The following is a 27,367-nucleotide window of genomic DNA, read 5'->3' as shown; positions in this document are numbered from 1 at the left end:
ATGAAAAATTAGGAATGAAATTTCTTAATCAGTTAATGGATTAATACTGGATTTCAAAGATTTCTGCAATTTTATCAAAAAGATTGAAGCATAATTCATTCTTTTACAAATATCATAGTTCAGCTAATACAATTCAGTAAGCATTAGTTTTCTTTATGAAATATTCGACTATTTTCTTCTTCCTTTTAGAAAATATATTAATATATTATTTATATGAAGATTTGAACTAATTTTTTTAATATATAAAATAAAAAATATGTAGCTAAGAAATAAATAATAAAGATTTAATTAAAAGAACTGATACTTATGATTACTTATATTATTATATAAATAAGATATCTTATAAAATACATAACTTTCAATATATAGCACATATTTATGGAATTCATAACAATGAACAAAAATATTAAGAAAGAAACTTTATCATTAATAGCTTCTACTTTCAATTCTATAAAGGAATAAGCTCTCAAAGCTTCATTATAAAGCTTCATATCTCCTTTCTAGAATTTTCTGCTTAAAATATCCAACTCTAATTGGATTTTCAAACAGATAATATATAAAATATAGAAAATATATTCATCGGCATAATATTAAGCACTGACATTATAATACTTTGCAAAATTTTTAATAGGATGGTCATTTTTTCAACCAATTCAGAGACGGCAGTTTCATTTTTTAAAACATATATAATGATCCAAATAACGCGGATTATTTCTGTTAAAATACTCATAATAATTATAACAGATAACAGTTTCACTTTGTAACTTTTTATCCAAGGTACTTTTAGCTATCTGACTATTATTCTGAAATAGTGGAATCTGGCACAAAGTAGGAACATAATACAAAAAGGCTACTTACAAAAGCAATAGCCGTTGCTGACATAGTATTTGCATACTCTGAGTATGAGATTAGAAATATTATTACCAATGCATTAAACAACAAGAGCACATATTTCCATATTTTCTTAAGAATATTATCATTTTTCTTTATTTGAGTGAAAAGAATCAAATTCATGTTAGAAAATAAAATTATAAATTCTTGGCATTTTTTAAAAATATTTTGTCGTCTGGTGGTATGAGGTTTTTTATTATTTCTTCATAAATTATGTAAAACCAACAAAAGCAGATATAGTATCATTTGTCAAATTTATTTATGATGATGAATTTCGTTCCTACATGGACAAAGTGACGGCATAGAAACTTTGAAAATCCTGAATCAAAACATTTGTTGGTTTTCGTAATTACTATGAAACTAATATTTATCCAGTTTCGTTTCATTCAGTTTTTCCAATTTGTTTTCCATATAAATATTTACATACTTTACAAAGGAAATATTCAAGAATTTGTAATATTAATAACTTATGATTTTTTTCTTTAAAGATATTTCATAATCGAAAATCCTTATTCCCATTTTCATCAATAAATTTATCACCAAAATGTTATATATAAAATCCTTCGTGATTTTGTTTCCTGTACACTTACTCCAAGAGAGTCAAGATCTCAAAAATCCGAAATATTTATAAAAGCTGTTTATTGATTTTTTCCTGTTACAGTTTAAACACATTTTTATGAGAAAAAGTTTTCTTTTCGACTGAATTAAATGCTTTATTCTAATATCGAATTCTTTTATGAGGTGTTCTATCGATACAAAAAAAAATTATTTCCCACTAATTACATTGAATTATGGATTCAATGTAATTATTTCTTAATGAATTGAATTTCGTTCAAAACGTCTCGAATAATAATAGCATTTCGTCAATCCATCTTATTTTCTTGAATACTATCATTTCAATCAATACTACTTTGAAACTCATTGTATTTCTTACTAAAATGGATGTATTCATTCCTTTTCCTGGTAGTAAATAAATTACCAATTTAAAAATAAATAATAAGTAAAAGGGGAAAAATTGAAAGTTCCATTGAAATGTAATTATTTTATTTTATTTATTTATCATAATTTTTCAATTCATTTACGAAAACACGTGTTTAAAATGTTTTAGGGTTTTTTTTCATACTTTTTTGTAGAAGAAACAAAATTAATTTAATAAATTTTGCGAAGGCTGTATTTTATAGGATAATCATAGCATACAAAATTAGAAGATAAATAGCACTTTAATCAAGCGTTTAAAATTTTCACAAAATATAAACTCAGCCTCATTAGTTATACTTACACTATAAGGTAGTTTGTAATTTTAAGAAAATTACATTTTCTGTTTAACTTATCTGTCTGTTCAATACGATCTTGCAAGCAAATTTTTTCATTCCTTACTCCATTTTACGCTTTTTTTCCACAGTAATTTTAAAAGTTGTATTGAATGAAATAAAGGGAGATTCCGATATCTCGTACAAAGCAAAATCGTATGTTGAAAGTTGATTCATCTATTTTTATTTTATTTTTATACTTATTCATACAGCAAGTATAACATGCACTCACACAAAAATTATTTAATGGATCACAAGGTTCATGAATAGAAATTTAGTAACCAAAGAAGTGATAAATGTAATTATATAATATAATTAATAATATTTTGAAAAATTTACTCAAATTAAAACAATTGACTGATATAGATTTTTCCTTACTAGCAGACCAATTTTTCGAATTTTAAAATATTCATATGCAACAATATACTTTTAAGTTATTGAAGAAATGTCGCTTGACATTTTATATATATAATTAAAAAATTTATTAATGTGACAGAAATAAGATAATAAAAAATTAGAACAGACGATTTTCCTTAATATAAACATCTACTTTTCTACAAGTAACTAGGTCCTAGTAAATAATCTGATAGGATTAAATCCTACGGTCATCCTATAAGGAGTTTTTGATTAATTTCCCATATTTTATTTTATATTTTATCACAAATTCCCAATTTACGAATGTTATGCCAACCTAAGCATGATGCTGTCACTATGAATTTTACTTGTACTTGGATGTCAGCTATTCATCCATGCACTGTCCATAAATGTACAATACCTCTGTAGCTATTAAGTCTGAAAAGCACTCTATATTACCTTTGCCGTACATAATGCATCAAACAACTCATATAAACACAAAATTCTCAACAATAACGTTGAGATATCTTACAATAATTTATATAGTTTTTCTTAAATATCGGAAAATCAAGCTGTTAGCTATTCCACCTCAGCAAAGAAACAATGAATATCTAAATCATCATCAATATTCTAAAAAAATGAAGTGTCCTAGAGAAAGAAACTCAAACCTATAAAGCTGCACATTTTACCACTTGATTGACTTACTGATTTCACCACTTGACTGACTTTGATTTAAATTCAAATTTAGCCTTAAAACAAAAGTAATTCAATTCCCAATTCATGATCAAGTTGTAATTACTCTGATTAGTAGCCATCATTAGAACTGTGATCTCAGTAAATATTTGCCTACATTATTGAGATAAACTGATTAATGATTGATGATTTTAAACTGAATTACATGAATTTCAAGTTTAAATAGGTCATACAATCCAATGTCATCATAGCGTTGTCAGTCAAGTGCTAGGAGTTAAATTTTTACATATCTCTAAATATCTCTAGAAAATTTTAATTCTATACTATAAAATTCTCATTTAGAAATAGAAGACAGTAATATAGAGGAATATTTAGAAAATGTAAATAATATATTAATTGTCATGTCACTAATCTAGGCGAGCGGACTGATAGCTCGATTATGACACACTTGCCGATGGTTGGCTAGTATAGAGAGAATCATTTATGTTGGAACAAAGCAAATTGATCGAAATATTGATTATGGAAAATAATATGTTCCGAAGATCAAAGGCGAATCGTAATCAACCCATGCCCCCTGTTAATATTTCACAAAATTACGGTTAACAGTCAACGGGACGAAATTTTTACTACTTAAAAGCAATAGGTTAATTTAAGTTTACTCGAATATAATGCCCGAAGAAAATTTAGCAGAACTTTTCCGAGCTACAAGCCCCTGTGCTGGCGTTTCATTAATCATGTCGTTGGAAATTTTCGTTGAAGTGCTTTTTCTGAGAACTGATTAATTATCCACTTTAATCCCTGGAGGTACCGATGGAATAACTGATTGGAAAACGCCAAAGTTGATAGTTTTCCTTCTTATGTAATTTTGACCCTTTCAACATTGAGTATTAAAATAAGATGACTGGAGGTTTCGATATGAATTTAAGTAAATGAAGTTCAGTTATTTTCTTTGGTTTGAAATTAGAAAGAATTGTAGCTCCATTTGTAATATCAGTAATTTGAAATGCATGAAGGGACAACCACGTAAAATATAAAACATATGATCAAAAAATAAACAAGGTATAAATTTGAATCTAAAATATCTATTGATTAGGCAATAAACTGTATTCCTGTTAACGCAAACAAATGCCTTCTTGCTATGCTCCTAGAATATTGTTTAGAAGCGCATGAACTACTTTATAATTTAGAAACCGAAATCGCGTAGTTGTCCGTTATATTGCGTGAATTTTAATTTTTTTCTATTTGTAATTAAATTAGTTATTTAAGAATCTTCTAATATTTTTCGATTGCATAGCTGATAATTGCTTGAGAAATTATTATTATTACTATAGTGATTTTTAAATCCTTTATGTAGATAAAAACAAATAAAAGTTAGCTCGATAGTTCATATAAAAGCAATACATCAGCAAGAACTTTAACAACTCAGTTTGTACATAAGAAAATATGTAGGGAGACCTTGGCAAAATAAAGAATGACAATTTATAAATATCAAATTTCACCAAATAACTGCTAGTACTGCTAATCTTACACATTGCTCGATACTAAAAATTCACACATTGAATTTATTGTCGCTTTTTCATTGTTTGTTAGATGATGTTCTTGTATTTTGACTACGGTACTGTACGGTACTCTAGGTTTGCAAAATAAGAACTCATTGACTACTAGAGAATCTAATCGGTCATTCTTTGACACACTTTACTGTTGATACAGTCTTTGATATACATACTTCTGTTTTAATGGTGTTTGTACAATCTATTGTGTGCAAAAATTAAGAAAATATATAAGTATTTTTATAAAACTTTTCAAAAATTCACCTTAAACATTACAGACATTATTGATTTTAAGTCCCACTTCGAGAACGTCGAAAATGACTTTAATTTTGGCGAGATGTCTTTCCAAATCAAATAATACGTCTTTTCGTAGTGGCATTATTATTTCCAAGTTTTATTTTTAAAATGGAATTATTTGGCTTAATAGCATTCTAATTACAAATTATTACATTTGAGGATATTTTTTTTTATGTTCATAGAGCTTTTTGGTGATCATTGTTTTGGATCCATTCGTACAATAAATGAAACTTTGAAATGAACTCTGAAAAAGTTTCACAAGACGATTTTTAAACACCATTTTGTGATCGAATGTTTGTTGCAAATATAACAAACTTCTTCAAACGTTGAAGAAGTTTACTTTCAAAAATATGTAATAAATCTCGAATTGGCATTTGGTTTATATTAATAATCCTAATACGTTTTATCACTGTAATGTTCTTAAAAATCTAGAATGTTTAAGCATTTACATGAGCTTAGTATGTATTTTTATAATCTACATCAAATTTAAAAAAAAAATGAATTTCAAACTAAAAACAGTTTACTTTGAAAATCAATGAAAATAAGAGGACATTGAATCGATATTTTCTTTTATAAATAACGAACTATTTTAATTTCGCATTGAAACAACGACCAAAACCTAAGTACGTAACTCTGTTTTAAAATTTCGTAGTTGCTCTGGCAATTTCAAAACAACCAAAATTGAAAAAATTCTACAAGCCATTTTTATAAGCGAACTGCTTCACTCCATAAAGTCTCCATCTTCATAAAAATAAATCTGAAAAGCTCCCACTTAAAGCCTCTACACGAAAACATGTTTTAAATCTCGCCACCAGTATTAAAAATTCACCTCCGCTACGGTCATGAATCATCACCCACCTTCAAAAGGCTGCCTCTTTCAAAATTGAGTTTTAACGTTCTCTGCAATAAAGCGCTTTAGCGTAATGTTAAACGTCTATTTCTTTGTTTCTGATTCTTCAGGGAATTCGCTGTTTATGCTACAGTCCATTACGTGTCAGCATCAGAGCACAGCTTAACCCTGTTGCGGGGAAGTAGCCATTAATTACGGCTCTTGAATTTAAGTCAAGGAAGAGAATATTTTAGAATCACATTTCAAAAGACAAATGGGTTTCAACAGGATTCTTAGTTTTTATTTGTTTACTGGATAAAAGTGGGAATGAACTGATTCTAGTTAGAAATTAATGAAGGGCTTTGCTCTGAGAATTAAGAGAAATATTTTCTGAAATTGTTGAGGTTCTACATTCAGCTAAATTTGTACAAAAGAATTTAAGTTTTCATTTTAATTATATTTATGATATTTTGTAGGATTTGTAGACAGCGACGTTTATTAGATTTGCAAAGATAATGATATAACGAATTATGTTTATCCTGCAATTTCAAGCTATTATTAATAAATTATTTCTCAAATAAAGTTGAAGTGCGAATTTTGCATTTAAACTAGTTTTTTCTTCACATATTTCAGAATTCCAAACTTACTTACTTGATATATAGCTTATATAATAAGTACCAAAAGAGCCGTGCAGATTTCCGTCATATTTACTTCATGTGATCAGTCTAGGAGCCTACATCGTCATTTCTATAATATTCTTTACATGTATATAAAATAATTATCAAAATCAAAGAACAAGTCTCCAGCTATATTTCATTTAATAAAACTATACACTTAAATGTATATTTATACAAATTACACTTCATGTTTATAAAATAATTGGCTAAATTACCTAATATATCTTGATATGGCTAAATTATCTTATATATTGATATGGCTAAATTACCTTATATATTGATATAGCTAAATTACATAATATATCTTGATATGGCTAAATTACATAATATATCTTGATATGGCTTAATTACATAATATATCTTGATATGGCTAAATTACCTAATATATCTTTATATGGCTAAATTAACTAATATATCTTTATATGGCTAAATTACCTAATATATCTTTATATGGCTAAATTACCTAATATATCTTAATATGGCTAAATTACCTAATATATCTTGATATGGCTAAATTAACTAATATATCTTGATATGGATAAATTACCTAATGTATCTTGATATGGCTAAATTACCTAAATCAACGCGCTAGACCCTAGCAACAAACACTTTGGTGATTTTGACCATGCTTATTCCATATGTAAAATTATCATACCTCAATATGTTATGAAGGGTCGGTTGTCCCCCAAAACTCTCCAGTTTTTGAAGTATTTCAATAAACACTATTTCACACTACATTTCTTATGCTGGTAAAAAGCTTCAACAGAATCTTTCAGCTACAATTATTGTATAAATTTTGCCAATCTGTATCCCCATTAAGTATGCTAATCTCACGCCTCCACTACTCTAAATATTCGAGAGATACTGAAAAACATTCTTCTCATCAGCAATAACTAAAGTTATTTCAGCATTTAATTTCGCCATTTTATTATCATAACAAATCAGAATAATCTGTTTATTGAAGAAATATTAATTGCAATAACACTCTCTTTTGTTATAATAAAATGCCATTCCTAAAAACTGATGCCTATGGCTAAATTATCAATACTGATTTAGCGGAAGAGAAGCTGGTTGTCAAGAGCAATTAGTATACATGAAATTAAACAACAGTTACTACAACCCATAAAAATCGAATCATCGAGTGATTACATTTGAACTAATGAGGCTTTATTTTCTCAGAAACTGCATCAATAATACTCACTAATTTACAGCCAAATATATGCTATTTATCAAATCCAAACACTTACATCTTTATTGCAAACTATTAATAACATTTTATATTTTTCCTTTTTCTCAATCCTTTTTTATTGTCAATTATGTTGCTTCATATAAAGAAACACTTGAATAATTTACTCTTTCCACATTTCCCATCATATTCTGAAAGAGATGTAAATACAGAAGAACAAAGCCACTGAAAGATTTGGGAAATGAATTTAACCCAATGCATTGTAAAAGCTGGAATAATAAATCACCTTCGCTGACAGTCTCATTCTTGAAAGAAGTCCAAACTTTAATGAAACTTCTCTTGTTTGAAGAAGCATAGAAACATAGATTCAATGAAAAAAAATTATTTTCAGCTAGAAAACTCGAGATACTTAGGCCATGTGGGTCTCATTAACGGCTCCAAATGAATTGTTTTCGGTTTTCTAATTGAATAATAATTGCGGCACTTTGAACGTCATCACGTTTTTGTGTAGTCACTTAAACGAAGTAAAGATGCTTTGGCAGTGGGTTGTAAAAGTTGTTGGGGTAAATTATTGTGCTTAGTGTTGAATCTGAAAGAAGTTTCACTATGAGATATCGAAACAGAACTGAATTTTCTGAATTATGAACAACAATAATTACTGCCTGAAACGCTCACTGCGCTCAAGGTATTTTATAACAACAATTTAAATAATTTTTGGCGTTAAATGATTTACAATGAATTAAATTTTTTTCTAAATTGTTTTTTCGTGAAATAGATCAATCTACCAAATGGTTTTAAGTTTTTGACTAGTTCATTTGTAATGAAGAACATAATAAGGCTATTTCAATGAAACTGTTTATCCATGTCCAGTGAAATATATAATAAAAAATCAACTTTGATTATTTAATATTAAAATGCCATTACTACTTCGGGCTAAATAAAAGAATATAATAGTTCGGCTTAGAACAGATGATAATATTATCTCCATGAAATTAAGCTTCATTATGGAGATAAATGCTTTTATTTTCGAAGTTAGCTGTGTTATTAGACATGCTGATTTTCAAAATAATGAGTCTTTCTTATATTTATAAAATCATTAAAAATGGAATTATTTGAAGCAGTGCTTTATCTTTAACTAAATCTTTCTAATTAAATGTTCCAGTAATACCCAAAAAGAGCCTACAATGCCGATTAGTAATTTGATTAGCTCAACAATTTTCACGGAAAACTACATTGGAAAACTTCTATAAGCCATTTGTAAACATCATTCTTTGTATTGTTGCGATTCATAAAATTTGTATTTTCGTAAAATTGATTTTGAAAAGTACTTATTTAGAATCCCAATAGGAGAACAACTGGATGGCAATGCAATTTTAACTCGTTTTTTTTTTTTTTTTTTTTTGTTACTTAGCACAATTTTTGTCGTCGTATGTAGTTCATTGGGAAATCGGTTTATAACCGATTGCAAAATCTTAAGAACACACAAATCTAAAGAGCAGAAACTAATTATTTAAGATATGAAAGAGTTTGATATGCCACGTCTTTAAAGCGAACTAAAAAGTATAAAATAATGTTTCCTGGTTCCTTACAATTTGCTCTGGAAATCTACGATAGTTATTTTTTTTAATTCTGAATCTTAAAATTTCAGGACAATATTTATAAAACTAAGAGAAACTATTAGAAAATAATAACTAATTTTATTAAATTTTGTGTTTAAAAATAATTATCATTGTGTTATATTCTTTAAGATATCTATAAAACTAACTAAATATAAATGTAGTAAAAAAGGGAATTCGCATAAAAGTGATTTTTTTTTTACTTTTAAAAATACCATAACATGGACATGCACTTCATTTGATAGTTTTTTGCATTTGAAAAGATAAATCTATGACTGACGGTTTCACTATGTATATAACCTGCGTAACCTAGGAGTGTATAAAAATTAAAAAGATACGTGTAATTTTACGCAAGCTAAATTTACAATTCATGCTACAATATTCAGATTACACACCATTAACATAACAGAAAGCCTTTTGATGAATGTCACGTTCTTAAAAGTAAAAATAAGCTCATTTATTAACACGCATCTTGACAAACATTCAACAAAAGCTTGTTCACTCAGTTCCACAGACACTATAAAAACCCGAATTTAGTCCAAGAGTACCAGTTATAATTTAATTATACAACCGAAAACAATTCATTAGGAGTTGTTAATGAGATATCCACTCGACTTAAGTGTCTCAAGTTTCCTCAACCGAAAATAAAAATGTTCTATTGAATTTAAGGTACAAGAGAGGTTTCATTCAATTTAAGGTTTTTTTCGACAAGAAAAGTGTCAGGCTAAGATGATAAATGTGATTTATTATTCGAACTTTCACAATACATTTGTTAAATGAATCTCTTGAATTTTTAAGCAGCTTTGTTCTGTTTGGTGAAATAACTTGCCTTTCTCATAACAGGATGAAAAATGTAAGGAAAATAAATTACTGGGACTTATTTTGTTCGTTTGAGGAACTAAAACTGATGATGTCAGAGGATGAAAGAAAGGAAATATTTATTAATACCGAAGAATGGTTAATCAATTTCATTCAAACATTATTTGCCTTATTTATAAGAATTATTATTTTAAAATTCTTGGAAAACAAAACATTATACAGAAAGTAATGCATATTTATTTCTGTTCTTTTTAAAATAATTTAATTTCCTTTTAAATAGTTGTCGTTGTTGCTATTTCTTATGGCACTTGCCACGGACAAGCTCGCTATTACGAAAACAGCGATTTTAAGCCGGTGGAAGAGCTTCTCTTGTTTTTATAGTAGCGCCAACTAGGGCCAAGAGTACGACTTTGCTACTCACGCATCACTCATTCGCTTGCACAACCCCTTTTTACAGGAGGGCACATTTACACATCTCACAGATAGAACAACGCAAGAACAATCATGCCCAAACCGGGAATCGAACCCAGGACACCCAGATCACGTGAAAGACGCGCTACCCCTATGCCAGGCGCCGGCCTTTTAAATAGTTATATGAATTGAAGAATGAGATATTTCTGCCTTTAAGCATTCAATTCATCGTTTTCGTCTGTTGAGAATTCTTTTATATTAAAATAAGTGCATTTTAAATGCAATATAAATAGATTTCGCTGTAGTTATAAAGATTTATCATAGAAACTAGTGAGAGGGGTCTCGCCTAAGCTTTCTCGCATCTCTCTAATAAAGGTGTTATCTCAGAAAACGCCTTGAAAGGCAATGGCGTACAATAGTTGCGAAATATTATCTTTGGTGTGAATTCGGCAATTTTAGTGAATCTATCATATTGGCCTTGGCAAGTGTTTTGGTGTTACACCTTGGCAAGTTTTTTGGCGATTACACCTTGGCAAGTTTTTTGGCGATTACACCTTGGCAAGTTTTTTGGCGATTACACCTTGGCAAGTTTTTTGGCGATTACACCTTGGATGCGGTTAATAGTATCCAAAAATCGAATATGAGTTTTAAATGCGTTTTCCCACTCGATAGAATCAAAAATTTCTCCCAAAATTAAACTTGTGATCATAAGATCCCATACCGAATTTGAAATATTTAAATCATTACGTTTTTGAGTTTACATATTTCTGAAAGTACAGACCAACAGTTGTCAACCCTTAGCTGGATTTGGCTCAATCGTTTATTGGTATTTACACTATAGATCTGGAACCCATTTTTATCCATCTTGCACTCTTCGTTTTATAATTATCGTGTTCACTTATATTCGAACAGCCTACTGACAGACTTCTAGACCGTATACCAAATTTCATCCATCTAGCTCAAAGTGGATTTGAGTTATCTTTTTCACATGCAGATACACAGACGGGCATTTTCCATATTCTCAATAGTACTTATACTTTTTTGAACATATATACTTTCTATAAACAATCAGTGCAATACAATTTTTGTACGGCAGAGACATTATTTAGCTAGATTTAGATGAATGTTTACATTACGGACGAATTATTATCTATGTGGTTGTGTGTGTGTGTGCGTGTGCGTGTGCGTGTGTGTGTGTGTGTGTGTGTGTGTGTGTGTGTGTGTGTGTGTGTGTGTGTGTGTGTGTGTGTGTGTGTGTGTGTGTGTGTGTGTGTGTGTGTGTGTGTGTGTGTGTGTGTGTGTGTGTGTGTGTGTTAAAAACATTAACCCTAAAATTGTACATCATTTATACATCTAATAGAAATATGAAAGTTAATAGCATCAAATAACATTGAACATTGAAACTCGCCTTTCTATAAAATACATTATTCATTGACCATATGTTAAACTACAAAAAAATGTATATAATCCAACCTCCATGTCTTTTTTTAAAAGGTGAAGTAAATGATACCTAATTTTCCAAAATATCGACACCAACAAAAATTACTTACTTTATATTTGCTAGCATAACGTTTCTCCATCTCAACGACATGCATCTTCAATCATTATATTAAACACGTCTCATAATTTTCTCTCTTTTTTTTTTTTAGTTCACCCACATCATCAGTTTACTTCTATGAAACAAAGAAAACTTCCAGGTAATTTATTCTCACTACATTTTTCCCCTTTTTCTGAAAAAAGTAGGCAAAAGAATGCGGAAAAACAAAGTTTCAGGAAAATTCTGAAGATTAATTTGGCAATTGCATTGTAAACCAATGTAAACACAGGAATAATATATCACATTTATCATCTTGGCTGACACTTTCCTTTGTAAAAGAAACCTTAAATTGAATGAAATTTCTACCTTTGAAAAAAGTAGAAAGAATAAATTAAATTCAATGGGTAGGTTTTATTTTCTCTCGGAAAATTCCAGCTACTTAAGCCGAATGGATCTCATTAACAACTCCAGAAGAATTATTTCCTGCGGACTTAAAAATGGTAGTTGATGCACTTTTTCCATTTTTATTCGCTATGCAGGATGCAGTGAAATTGCAAAATTGCGTATTGTATCCTCAAATTACTACTGGTAATTCTATTATTCATTTCAGAATCACGGGATTATCATTTTGGGCCGAGTTTATAAAAAATAGGGGTGATTTGAAACATGATGAGCACGTTTCGTGAGTACTTTCTTAGCCTTTATTCTTCGTCTTATTAATAATAATCTTATTTTCTCATATAAAAATTTTACAAAGAAAAAGTAAACTCCAAACTCATGATTTTGCTGAATCCCCAAGTTACAGAATTCCCTGAATCCGTAAAAAACATTTTTGGCATTATGTCTGTCTGTCTGTGAATGCGGTAACTCAAATGAAACAGCGGAGGAAATCTGATATATGGTTTTTCTCATCAAATCTATAGATTTATATTAAATTTTAAAGAGATTTATTATGAGGAAGTTATTCCAGCTTTAGGAATATGATAACAACAACACGTAAAGAGCTAGATAGATAAAATATATCTAACTCTCATTCGTTTACAGTTTTAGTACTTAATATTTTGTTTCTTATGGCACTTGCCATGGACAAGCCTGCTGTTACGAAAACAGCGATTTAAGCCTGTGGGGGAACGCCTCGTGTTTTTAAAGTAGCGCCAACTAGAGCCAAGAGTACGACTTTGCTACTCACGCATCACTCATTCGTTTGCACATCCCCTTTTTACAGGTGGGCACATTCACACATAGAACAACGAAAGAACAATCATGCTCTAACCGGGACTCGAGCCCAAGATGCCCAGATCACAGGGAAGAAGCGCTACCCCTATGCCAGGACGCCGTCAGTACCTAATATGTACAGAGTTATCATATTTTGTCTGAAATCTGTTCAAAGGAGTTTTCATTTGCATGTCAAAACTATCGCATGCAAATACACAAATCAAAAACGTCAAGACTTAAACAAATGAAATTTGGTGTTTAATCTTGAGGCTACAATTGCAGTTCTGTGTTAAATTTTAGTTTTCATTTTACGAAAAGATATTTTCAAAATCCATAATAGATTTTCTGGCACTCATGTAATAAATGCATGCAAGCGATTAATTGCTCCCCAAAATCACCAGCGACTACATTAGCTCTTTCTTCACAATAATACAAAGAACACAATTATTATGTGTGAAACTACGAAAACAATAATTTTAGCACTCATCGTATTCACGGTCTTGCTAAATACTCACAATTTTATGAGGGTGTAGAAAGATAATATTTTATAAAGAAAATGTGTGTCTGCGCCCGCGCGAGTGTCTGTGTGCATGGTGCACGCTTCAATCACATACTCCCTCGATCTCGTATTTTCAGAATGAAGGTGGCAAACTATAATCATAAAATTAGTAGCTAGTTGTAATGAAATTATTATGTGCTACTCGTTGAAACCATTTACAACCCATTCTTGTGGTAAACAAAGAAATCACTTCTCCTATCTCGGAAACAATACAAGATGGTATTGAGAATGGCAATTACAAAACTGTAGAACAATATCGATTTCAGGGGAAAAAAATCACCTTTCGCACATTAATGCTAAGAACGATCATTTAAAAAACGCATTTGTTTATTTGCATTTTGAGAAATTGTGCAGTAATAAGATATGGTGAGCAGAAAAAAAAAATTTTTTTTCCACCAAAGCAATGGTACTTGTCTCCTTTTTCCTATGAGAAATATTCAAACAGCAAGTATATTGGACTTTTCCCGACAACATTGTATTTTATTAAACCGACTTTTAACTTGTGGTCTGTTGTCTCGGTTAGAGGGGAAGATATCAAATCAACCAAACAGCACATTGGTTACACTCGTCTTACCTACAAATATCTTTTGTTTGGTCAAAGGGCACCAATCTTCTCAGATTGCAGTGTTCATCTTACAGTTGTATACATTTTAATTCATTGTCCGAAATTTCATTCACATCCTATGCGATTTTTTAATTCATTAACATTGGAGATGCATGAATTGGTGGGAAAACACACTCACAAAAATATTTTGTAATTTTTATGAGCTAAAAATGTTATCCATTTTATATGAATAAATACCATAAGAAATTTAAACATTTTCTTGGAATTTTTTCCGTAATTGGAGTTAGAATTTTAAGCTCTTTGTCCTTTAAACTTATTGTGATTTGTTTTCATAAATGTAAAATGATGTTTGTATTTTAACCTTGCATAAAAGTTTTCTTTAATAGATCATATGGCAATATACATATATCACTTGTTTTGGCGCAGCATGGTCATCTTTGGTCCTTGCGGCATAAAAATCCGAAAATCGAATCCAATACATCCGAAAACATTGCAGGCTCTTCCTTTTTTAGTTATTGTATTAACTTCAAAGTTAATGTTAACTTTAAGTCGAAGTTATTGTATTAATTTTTAGTTATTGTATTATATTCGAAATGCCGTGCATACAAATTTTCTCTTAACAGATTTTTTTCTCAAAATTTAAAAAAATTATAAAATTTGGTGTAAAGAACATGTACCGAAATTCGTACAATGCATTTTTGAGTCACTTTATCACAGAGAGACAAAAGTTTTTTAAAAATGTGTTTTTTTTTTTATCTCAGAGCTCTGAAACTTGTACATTCGTTAAAACCTCGAATTCGAATATTTTGATGATTACAATACTTTCTCTGTACTTCGTTTACTACAAAGTAAAAATTGCATTACAAAACAAGAAATGACACAGAGGATAAATGTAAGTACAGTTAAATAGTGAAAAAGATAACTATGCATTTAAATAAGTTAAATAAATTACGCATTAAAATAAGCAATGATTTTAAATAAAATTTACATACAGTAAGCTCTATGGTGATGGTGTCGTGTCCACGTTACCACGGAAAGGGGTTGCAGTAGCTTCTGAGGGTAAAGACCCCTGAGCACTCGAGAGCAGAAGTCTGACTTCTAGCTTATGAAACTCACACACATTCGCTTGCACAACCCCTTTTTACAGGGAGGCACATTCACACACCTCGCAGATAGATCACAGAGGAAGAACAACCATGCCCGAACCGGGATTCGAACCCGGAACGCAAAGAACATGGGGAATACACGCTACCCCTATGCCAAGAGGCCGGCTAAGCTCTTTGGTAGGATTTAATATAGACAGAAGCATATTTAATATGCTACTGATTAGTAGCTCGCATCACAGAAAAATAAAAACTTCTGTAAATCGTGCATGGCAACTACAAGCACGCTCTGGGTGATAGTGAAATTTCAAATAATTAATTTGAAAAATGATCTTTATCTTTTTAAAGTAAATTTTGAATTTAAAGGCTGTCAAAAGTGCATTTATAGCGCTCCAAGTTGATCTTTTAATTAATCTTCAATTTGTCTGCTTTACTAATTCAAAAGGTAATTAAAATGACCGAACCCGTTAATCAAATCGAGGTGTCTGCATGTAATCCTGTTGAGAGAATCGACAAACAAGATGAACTGACTTCTGAACGGGCTGATTCGAAACCAGTTCCTGCAAGCAAAGTTGACTCTGAGCAGAAAGTTCACAGGCACAAAAATATAAAGAAAACAACAAAATCAGGGAAGAAATCGTTTAATTCTATGGCTAATAAGCTTAGTGTCGGCAAAATTTTAAAGTCATCCATCAGTGCAGCCAAAAATGTTGTCCAATCTAAAGCCAAAAAATATAAAAGCCCGATTTAAAAGAAAGCAGCGATAAATGAAGATAAGAAACCTAGAAAATATCCAAAGGAAGCTGCTCTAAAGAAGTCAGTTGCAAGAGGCAACAGAAAATAGAAGAGATACAAATGTGTCAAATTTTCTAAAGGACCAAAAATGCAAGATAGTTAAATTGTCATTGTATGTAAAAATTGGAAATTAATTTAAATTATATAAAAATTAATCATTTTTTCATTAAAATATATTTTTTTTGCAGACTTTGGCTAAGCTTTGATATGCAGTCATTTGACGCCTTGCGAGGTTGGCAATTTTCCGGTGGCGCTTTCGATACTGTTACGCTATTGCTGCCCTTCGAGCCACATTTGGCCATTTCACTAAGATTTGGCGATAAACTATTTTTTTTTGGCGAAAATACCTGTATATCGAAGTTGTTCACAGACTTTTTTTTCCTTTCTTTTTTTCTCAAATTTTGGCAATGAAAGGAAAATTGGTTGAAATTTAGGTACTTATTAATAAACGGTGAAGGGTTGGTGATTCGTTGACAAAACAAACAATATGAAAAGTATGATTCTCTTCCTGTAAATTTTGCGTAAATATTTACTTGTTTTTGGTCGTAAGATAGAAGCGCGTTCATAGCATTACAATGTCAATTTCTTTTTGGTGCTACATTTGGCACGTTTTAGTTCTTTTACAGATAATTAATGCGAAATCTACTTATTGTGCCCTATTATATCGCTAAAGATGTCAAATTGAAATTACTAGTAGATTTCATGAGTGTATAGTTTTGAAATCTATTCTAAAGCTCCTTTCGAGTTTTGGGTACTAGTCGGTTTAACTTGACCAAAAAGAGAAAAGAAAAATTTTCATCAATTTGGCAGTTTCAATTCTCAAGCTATATAACATGTGACTTGCATGTTCGAAATTTTTTGTAAATAATGATACACTTGACTACATTTTTATTATTTGGCAAAAATTTTTCTTGCCGCTTTTTGGTCGCCGCTAAAACCGACTAGTACCAAAAACTCGAAAGGAGCATTAGAATAAATTTCAAAACTATACACTCATGAAATTTCAATTTGACATCTTTAGCGATATAATAGGGCACATTAAGTAGATTTCGTATTAATTATCGGTAAAAGAATCAAAACGTGCCAAATGTAGCTCCAAAAAGAAATTGACAGTACCGATGTTTTTACCAATATGGTGACTGAAACAGTGAAGCGAAGTAATTTCGTTAGCAATCTTTCTATGACAGTTTCACTGCACCATTCGCCTTATCTCTTAGGTCATTTGAAGGTCAATTTGAATTATGTTTTTGAAATAGTAGCAATTAGTAAAATTTAAAATGAATTACCATCTTTTGAAATTTTATAACATTGATTATATTATCAGTGTTAGAAAAAAGTACATTTCCAAAGATTCATTTAAATGATTTTTAAAACCAGCGCAAGTGATTATATGTCAAAATTCTCTCACTTATTCCTTAAAACAGACAATATCCCAGAAAACCCCTTCCAGGGTATCGGCGTACACTAGTTATGAAATATTTTTTGGCGCGAATTTAGCATTTTTACTGAATCTATCGATTGATCCTTAGCGAGTGTTTTGGTGATTAATTCCTGACATGCTGTTTTAGACACTTTCTTCCCAACCGACAGAAATAAAAACTTGATAAATAATTAGACTTGTAGTCATAGAATCACATGCATAATTCATTGCTCTTTTAAGGTAAGTTTATATACTAGTTGTTGTTTCTTATGGCACTTGCCACGGACAAGTCCGCTGTTACGAAGACAGCGATTTTTAGCAGGAGGGGGAGCGTCTCTTGTTTTTATAGTAGCGCCAACTAGCGCCAAGAGTATGACTTGACTACTCACTCATCACTAGGGATTGCAATACCGGACCAAAATTTCAATACCGGTATTCGATATTTTTTAGATCTTAATACCGGGATACCGGTTTTAATACCGGTATTAGAAATTTTAGAAAAAGAAAGAAAACACAGATGTTTCTTTGTTTTATTTGCCAGTTTTATAAGAGAGTGTAAATATCACAAAAAATAATATGTAACTTATAAATTATAACAATATATAAAGAATCACAAAAAAAGTAAAGGAACAACTTATTTATTTAAATAAAAAAAGTGTAAATATCACTATTCAGTCTGGGGTACTATTACACATTTTTGAAATGTGATCTTAAAAAACATAATGCATCAATTGTTCTGTCATTAAGCCTGGAACGTAATTTTGTGCAAAAATTACCAGTTGTCGAAAACGCTCTTTCGGCTAGTTGGTGGTATTGTTAGCAATGCGCGATATACTTTTTCCAAATATTTACCTCTAAATCCCTCATCCTCAAATAAATCGATTTCTCGTCGGATGGTTTTGGATATAGCTGATTTCTGTATTTTACTTTGGTTTGTTGAATTTTTTTTTCTCTAATTTTAATTTTTGTTCAAGAGACAATTCCTTTTTCACTATCGACATTAGCGTCATCATAATCTTCAAAACTGTGCCGAATTCTTCTGAAAGTAAGTAGGTTTCTGGGTAAAAAAATTAAAGAAAATTTACTATAAACTTGATCAAATTTAAATTGGTTAGTCTCTTTTTTTTTCATTTTTAAAATCATTATAATTATGTAAATACAGTAAGACATTCTGTATTACTAATTATCTGTAATGTTTACTTCTCATAAAACCGTGAGTCTTCATTGTTAAATGTAAACGTCTCCTCCTTTCATCTTTTCTCTTACCCCTATTTTACCGAATTAAACCCATCCTAACGCATGCTCAAAAGCCTGGAGGGTTTTACAATCCGTTGCCAAACAGTATTTTATCACTTCTCTTGATTGTATGATGCAACTTGGTATTCACAGTCTAATTAATTTCGCCCGTTTAAAGACAGATTAAAAGATTTCTAGTAAATACCGAAAAACCGGTATTTAAACTTGTGAATACCGGTATTACAAAATTGTACAAATGACTCAAAATACCGGTATTCGGTATCCCGGTATTGCAATCCCAACTCATCACACATTCGTTTGCACCTTTTTCGCACCTTTTTGCACCTCATTCGTTGCAACCCTTTTTACAGAAGGGCACATTCACACATGAAACAACGGAAAAACAACCATACCCAAACAGGAACTCGAACCCGGGTGCCCAGATCACGGGCGCTACCCCTATGCCAGGACGTCGGTTTATATGCTAGTTAATGTACAGATCGGCAAAAAAAAAAAAAAAAACAATGCCTTGACGGAATTGCTTCCAAATTTGATATATATCTACACTTTAGACTTTAAATATGGGTACCAATTTTATTCATTTTTCTCTTTTCATTTTGTAGTTTACCTGGTAAATTATGCTCGGACAAACAATTTTCCTCTGAATAGATGTCCTTTAAAATTTCAGAGTAATCTATTATTTTTATGGAAAAACCATATTCTAATTTCATCAGTATAACTCAAATCGCTTTTTATTATCTTTACTAACTGGTCCCCGGCGCGTTGCTGCCGCAGAAGAAATAATTTTGGAAATATCGTTTGAAATTTAAAATAGCTGTCTTGCTTAATTAGGAATGATAGAATGATATTTATTTTCTTATCGGCAGTGGATACATTCATTGAAACTGAATGATATATAAAGGAAAAGTGCAAATAATATTTTTTTTTTTTTTTTACTTCTACACTTATTTTTTTTTTTTACTTACACTTTTATTCAAGTGCTTTAGGGTAGACAATATTTTTTTTATTTTTCTGTCTTCAGCAAAAATAATCAAATCAAATAAATCAAATAAATTTCTTGGCTGTCCGACTCATAAACATCCAGCATGCAATTGGCCAAGTGAAAAACATGGAGTTCAATCTGCATACTTGAAGTGATTAACATTGCGCCTTGTTGATTGTCATCGAGAATGCAAATCGAATGGGGGAATGCAGTCGTTTGAAATCAGAAGGCATGCCGGTGGGAATAATGGGAATGCGTGGAATGATTATATATGACTTTCCGTTAAGAATAGTTGCCTCTCTTCTTGATGTATATTGGTCTTTGGATTCTGATACGTGTGATCAGGTAGGATATAAACGTTCGATTTCGATTCTTGATCATGTTGATCTTGAGATTCTGAAGCACGTGAATCGGTTTCATTGCTGGCTTGTTTGCTGATTCGTTTGTTTGAGAAGCTTGAATTGGTTTATTTCTACTTGCTGAGTTGATAGATTTACTAAGTGACAAATTTTTAGGGATATATTTTTTGCCGAAGCAATCAACACGATATACGCTTGTATAACCGAAATATCGTTTGTTGATTCACTAAATAAATAGAAAAATGACTGTTTGCACTGGAAAATTTGTATTATATATAGCTTAACTTGATCGTCATCAATAATAATAATTCTACTTTGTATGTGTGAGTTAAACTCTGAATAATAAGTGCTGTTTGCCGCAGACAAAATATTGTGCAGGCTGAATGACGTCATCCTATGTAGATGACTGTGCATAATTGAGAAGAATAAAATTAGCGTTTGCATTAAATAGTTTCGATTTCATTTCACTCATATTGATTTCCATCAATCATAATAATTTTTTTTGTTTGATATATGTGCGATCAACTCCGAATGACATGTGCCGTGTGCCGTTAATTGTTTGCCTTTTGTCAATTATCCATTTTAAAATATAACCTTCGCCTACGTGTAAGCAAAAGATTGTCACAGTTTCATCACAATTGATTGAAGGGGATGGCAGCGCATAGGGTACGAACAAACAAAAATTCATTTTTGTATATTAGATTACAGATAAAAATTTCCAAAAAATGTATGTTTCGAATATAGGGAGGTCTAAAACTTGAACATTCTTCAAAATCTCGAGTTAGATTTTTTTAAATTTTTGACAATAGATACAATTCGGTACACAGATTTAAAATCTATAGTGCAGAGATTTATCAAATTAGCAAGGAGTTAGCTATACTCTCAGAAATATGCAAATGCGATAACTGAAAACCACAATGAAAAATATATCAAATTTATTTGGGGAATTTGTGACTACAAGCCTAATTTTGAATTTAATTTTGTGTTTCAATAGATTAATAAAAAGGCGTTTGAAACACAAATTTGATTTTAAGATAATATTAATCGAATGACAAGGATTAATCTGCCGGCGTCCTGGCATTGGGATAGCGCGTCTTCCCCGTGATCTAGGCGTCCTGAGTTCGAGTCCCGGCTTGGGCATGATTGTTCTGTCTGTGAGATGTGTGAATGTGCCCTCCTGTAAAAAGGGGTTGTGCAAGCGACTGAGTGATGCGTACGTAGCAAAGTGAGTACTCTTGGCCCTAGTTGGCGCTACTATAAAAACTAGAGACGCTCCCCCACCAGCTTAAATTGCTGTTTTCGTAACAGTGGGCTTGTCCGTGGTAAGTGCCATAAGAAACAACAACAGGATTAATCTCCAAGGATGGTATAATAGATTCAGCAAAAATGCTAAAATTCATACAAAAGTTATTATTACGTAACTATTGTATGACAATGGCATGCAGGTCTTTCTTTGGGATTAATACCTTTATTACAGAGTATTTGAGAAAGTTTTGGGGTGACCATTCCAGCTCGTTTAACATGATAATAATACTTAAAGGCTTGCAAACTATTCGTAATTGCGCCTTGCCATATACGATCAAAACAGTTTATAAGAAAAACCGTTGAACCTGGAATTACCAAAATTAGCATTAGACACTTGTGTTAATGTCCATTAAGAAAGAGTATTTCAAAATTCTAATATATCTGCATTACATTCCTAACTAAAAATCATAAAAATTTAAGGTATATTTCTTTATTTAGTTTTTGTACTTATGTCCATCTAAGGTGCAATAGCATTGAAATAAATTATCTTTAAATGCACTTTTCCTCTTTTATATAATTAAGAGTAAATTTTGATGATAAAGATTGGCGAACCTAACCTACAGCATTATTAAGATATTATGTTTCAGCCTAAAAGTTCAAATTTTCATTTACAAGTATTTCTTGTTATTTTCTTATATAAACGCAATGAAAACAGTATTAACGATTTTTTTTTCTGACAAGCACAGTTTTCAGATGCTATACACATGTATATGATGCATTAAATGGGGTTTATCAGAATTATGTAAAAATAAAAACAGGTAGCATTAATAATGTTACAAACCTGTAATGTATCTTCTCAGCAGGGTTAGTTCAATCACTAGAAAAACCGTTTTACGAGCAGGTCTGTTGGGTGCTGATCGGGTTCCGCGTCAGTGATCTCATAGCTTGGCGACAAACCTGGCGACCATTTTGCGACTTTGGCGACAAAATAGAATAGCCAATAGGAATAGAAAATCCAATAGAAAATTCAGCCAATTGGAATCTATATATGCTTGAATCGTCCAGAAATTGCCGGCCTTTTCAAGCTGCAGTAATCGTAGTGAAGATATCGAGTCGTCGAGAGGATAACGAAACAATGGCGAAATAGTCCAGTGAAGAACAAGTGTTCTGTGGAGCTCAGGCAATTGCTGAACTGAGCTGTGTGCCGAGTCATGATGTTTATTGTGAAAGCAGCATCGAGTCGTGTGTGGAGTAGCCAATCATGTAATAGTAAGTAGGCAGTTGGATGCAGTTAAAGCGAGGAGACAGTGGTGAATTGCAGACGTTTGGAGATGCCGTAGAGTGAAGTTATAAAGATTTCCTCCTGCTGAATTTTATATGGCCGCTTTGTGTACTGTGGTTGTTATTACTACCGATTACTACTTGTGGGCTACTGTCCGTTGTATTGTGCTGCTGTGTGTTGCCTGAGTTCGTCTCAGCTGTATATATTTGTCGTCTCTGTGTATTAGCGTCTTCGTGTTAATAAAAGTCGTGGTCTGTCACTAAAGGACTGCTTATTTCATTGACCAAAAAATCTTGAAACGAACCCCGACGGAATCCGTAACAATAATAAACAGTAATTGTTAATACTTGACGAATTTAAAAATCTATCATAATTATTAATAATAATCGCGGTTAGTATGTTGTTAGTTATTAGAATCCATCGTCTCAGATAATGAATTATTCTTTAATCTTTATAAGACATGAAAAGGTAAGAGATAATGAAGAATATACTGAAAACGAAAATGTACGAAAAGAAAATATGAAATAGCCTGCATTTTTTACAATGAAAGGAGAAGACTAGAAAAACTATTTCAGGTAACTTAAATTCCTTTAATTAAAAGACCAAGTGCATGAATGAATAGAAAATGAAAAGTACTAAGAGAAAATATGAAACACCCTGTATTCTTTATAAGAGAAGAAAAAGACTAGAAATAATGATTACCTAAATTCACTCAGTCTTCTCAGTTAAAAGAAAGAAATCATGAATTCATTGAAAATGAAAACAAACTAAAAAAGATAAAATTATAAATAAGGAACAATAATAAAAATAATTATTTAAAAAAACATTTCTAATGTTTAAGATTATTTATAATATTAAAGGGAAGGAATTGATTGTATATGATTACAGATAAATGTGACATATTTAATGTTGGAACCTCACATGTAGCTACATCGCTAATAATAATGGATTATAAAGAAAATTAAAAAAAAAAAGAATCTGAAAAAAATTATGAAATTTCAAACAAACGAATAATAAGAAATGATTTAAAACAAACTTTTATGGAATAAGATTTCCTTATCTTTAATTTTACCCCTTATTTTTTATTGCAGTTTTCTTTTCTGCTCAGTATACGTGATTGGTTTCTTTGTACTAAAGAAAAATTTGAACATTATAAAAAAATTAGTCGAACAATGAATAGCAGTATATAAAAACTGGCACTTTTTCCTTTTTATTTTTTTTCTTTGGAACAATACTGATACTTTATTAATTTAATCTGCATTATTCTTAAAGGCTTTGTTACAAAATTTCTTAGCATGACAAGAGTTAATCCTTTGTATAGGTCAGTCAAAGCAATAGTGAAATGAACCGATATTTAGCTAGAAAATACAGTTAAAGCGACGAAAAAATGGTATCATATCACATTCTATTTAGAGATTAATATTACCTTGACCATTCCACTTCATGGTTGTGATTATGTTACCCATAAGGAAGAATGACTTTTTTCCCTTCTTTCTACATTGTCTCTTGTTTTTGATTAACTTCTATTTTTATCCCTTGTTTTCTCTCCACAATTTGTATTACTTGAAGAAATATAAAAATAATTAGCCGGGATGAATATTTTGATTTTCTTTTTCTTCTGGAATCCTTTATTAAAAGTTTGGAGATGCCGCCATTATTTATCCTTTCTTTTATTACTTAAGATTTAAGCACGATGATTGAAGATGAACATTTAAATAAAAGGACATGGATTCGAGGATTCATTTCAAGTGCCAACATGAATAATATCTAGTTGTTGGAAAACAAATATTATAAATGCGGTCCATGTAAAATATGAGAATGTTAAATTACGAATTGTTCGTAATTATTGTTGGAAACAAAAAAGTCATCTTATGTGTGATATATTTTTGTGGTTGTTGCTGTTTTATTGTGAAGAAACTGCTATGAATTTACTTGTATGTATAATTTATTTCTAATAAATGGGGCCCATGAAAACAAAAGAACGGTTTCTTTTGGAATCGGAATAAAGTTTTTTTTAAATACGATATAATGAAATTCAACAAGGATTTCCCGTATATTCAAACCTGAATGCAACAAATATTTTAACTCACGTTTTTTACTGCAGGGAAATTCTTGATTACGTTGGCAAGACGAAATGTCACCTTGAAAAGAAAGAAAGTCAAACACTTCTCACGCACAATCGTTTAGTCTCTGATCTAAAATCAGAGCTCTGATCAATAGAACCTGCTCTGAGAAGAACAAAAGTACCAGCTGCTCTTATATTACTGAAAGACATAATTATAGAGAATAAGGCATAATACAAGGAAAGCGTTATAGACATAATTATAGAGCGAGACATTATAGACATAATTATAGAATACATACAGCCCGATAAAGCGAGCTCGTGAACGAAAAATCTTGAATAGAAGGAGAAGCTTTATGAAAGAAGCAGAACAGGTATTGAAACGGACTTTAATGTATAAAAGAAAAAACGACAATCAAAGCGAACGCAAAGCTCAATCAGCATCTGGGATATCCAGTGTCATAATTACAGCTAGGAGACACCTTCAGAAGTAGAACATTTACAGCTGAGCAGCAATTCCTCCACCATTTATCACATAAGTTATTGCGAAAGCTTGTATGGATTTTAATATCTTTTAATAACATTTTTTTCAATTCGCAATACCTTACAACATAATACCTTTATGTTGGAAAGAAGAGGCAAATTTCTCATTTTATTTATATTCATTTTATGCTGGATCATAGCAAAAGTTAATAACCTGAGGTCTGCTTATTCATAAAATTCTCTATTGAGTTGTTAATTATTGCTAATATTTTCTATCAGCATTTTTTTAAATTTTGTATTTGGCCTTGCTTTTTACGGAAACGAGAATTTCAAAGTTTTCGGGATCGGATTTTAACATTCTTGATATCAATTAATTTTCTTTTATGTAATAATTCTACAACATGTTTAATATCTCAGACACCTTTTGTATAAATTTATTCATTTTATTATAATTTGATTATTTATTTTATTTTTCAGTGTTTATGCTTAACAAAATTCATTATTTTATGAAGTTCACCTTCTTTTATTTTGCTTGAAGTCTGTGTCATGTCTTATGTTTTAATATTTTTCTGTTAGTAGAGCCCATCTAACAGCTCTTCTAAACATGCACATCTTCTGATATAATTTTCACATTAATACGTATAAATTTATTAATAGATACGTATAATTGGTAAATTGGTTTTTGTGCAAATCAAAAAAAAAAAAAAAAAAAACAACGTAAAAACGTTTTCTTTATGAACTGCCTTGAAATTGTGTTAATTCCATTTGCAACCAAACATTTTCCCAAAAGCTTGTGCCTTTAGATTTGTTTGAAATCTTAAAACGCTCAGCAAGTTCAAAATAAAGCAATTATTATTCAATTAGTATACCTAAAACAATTCCTTTGGCGTTGTTAATGAGACCCAGAAAGCTTCAGTACTTGATTTTCCAATGGAAAAATGAAGCTATTTAATTCCAAGTTTTTCTGTTATTTCATACAAACAAAAATACTTTAATTCAATCAAGGTTGTCTTTCAACAAAGCTAGTGTCAGCTGAAATAACAAATGGGATTTATTATTCGAATATTTATAATGCTTTTGCTAAATTAAATCTCTGGAACTTTACATCAACTTCGTTTTACTATATATTTACTACTTTTCTCGAAACGTTGTGAAAAATGAGAAACGAATAAATTATTGACATGCTTACTGTATTTAGAAGAATTTAAATGCCGACGTATGAGGATTAAAGAAATAGAATTAGAAGAACTATTATTAATTAAGGCTCAAAGAACTATTAGAAATAAAAGACAGAAGTTGTTTGTTGGATGCAGTATGTCGGGATATATTAATAAATGTATCCTGTTTTTATCCAAAATATAAATAATTATTAGTTTCTGTTTAGCCATAAAAAGTTATTATTAGTTTCTGTTTAGCCATAAAAATATTATTATTACTTTCTGTTTAGCCATAAAAATATTATTATTACTTTCTGTTTAGCCATAAAAATATTATTATTAGTTTCTGTTTAGCCATAAAAAAATCATAGGGATTTTTTTTTAATTTTTCATTTATATCTGAAAAGTGTAGTCTTTCTTTTCAGATTTGTCTAGAACCGTACACATTCTACAAAAAAGTGTAAAATTTTGTGGATAACCTAATAAGAAGATAGGAAAACATCTACTGAGTTCAAAAATACTTCAAATATGGCTACTAAGCCTTCACATAGTACTTGCTTTTCAATGTACACACCACTCACAATGACCTTGAGTTTATGAAATCGTACTTTGGTCGTTAAATACTTTTCATCAACTGAATTCAAACTAACTATTCTGTCGAAAATCAGACTTTGACGCTCCAAAAAATTTGTGCAAGAACAAACAGATTTCTT

This window comes from Argiope bruennichi, chromosome 7 (assembly GCF_947563725.1).
Source record: "Argiope bruennichi chromosome 7, qqArgBrue1.1, whole genome shotgun sequence".
NCBI lineage: Eukaryota > Metazoa > Arthropoda > Arachnida > Araneae > Araneidae > Argiope > Argiope bruennichi.
The sequence above is the reverse complement of the archived record's forward strand: the minus strand, read 5'-3'. Positions refer to the sequence as shown.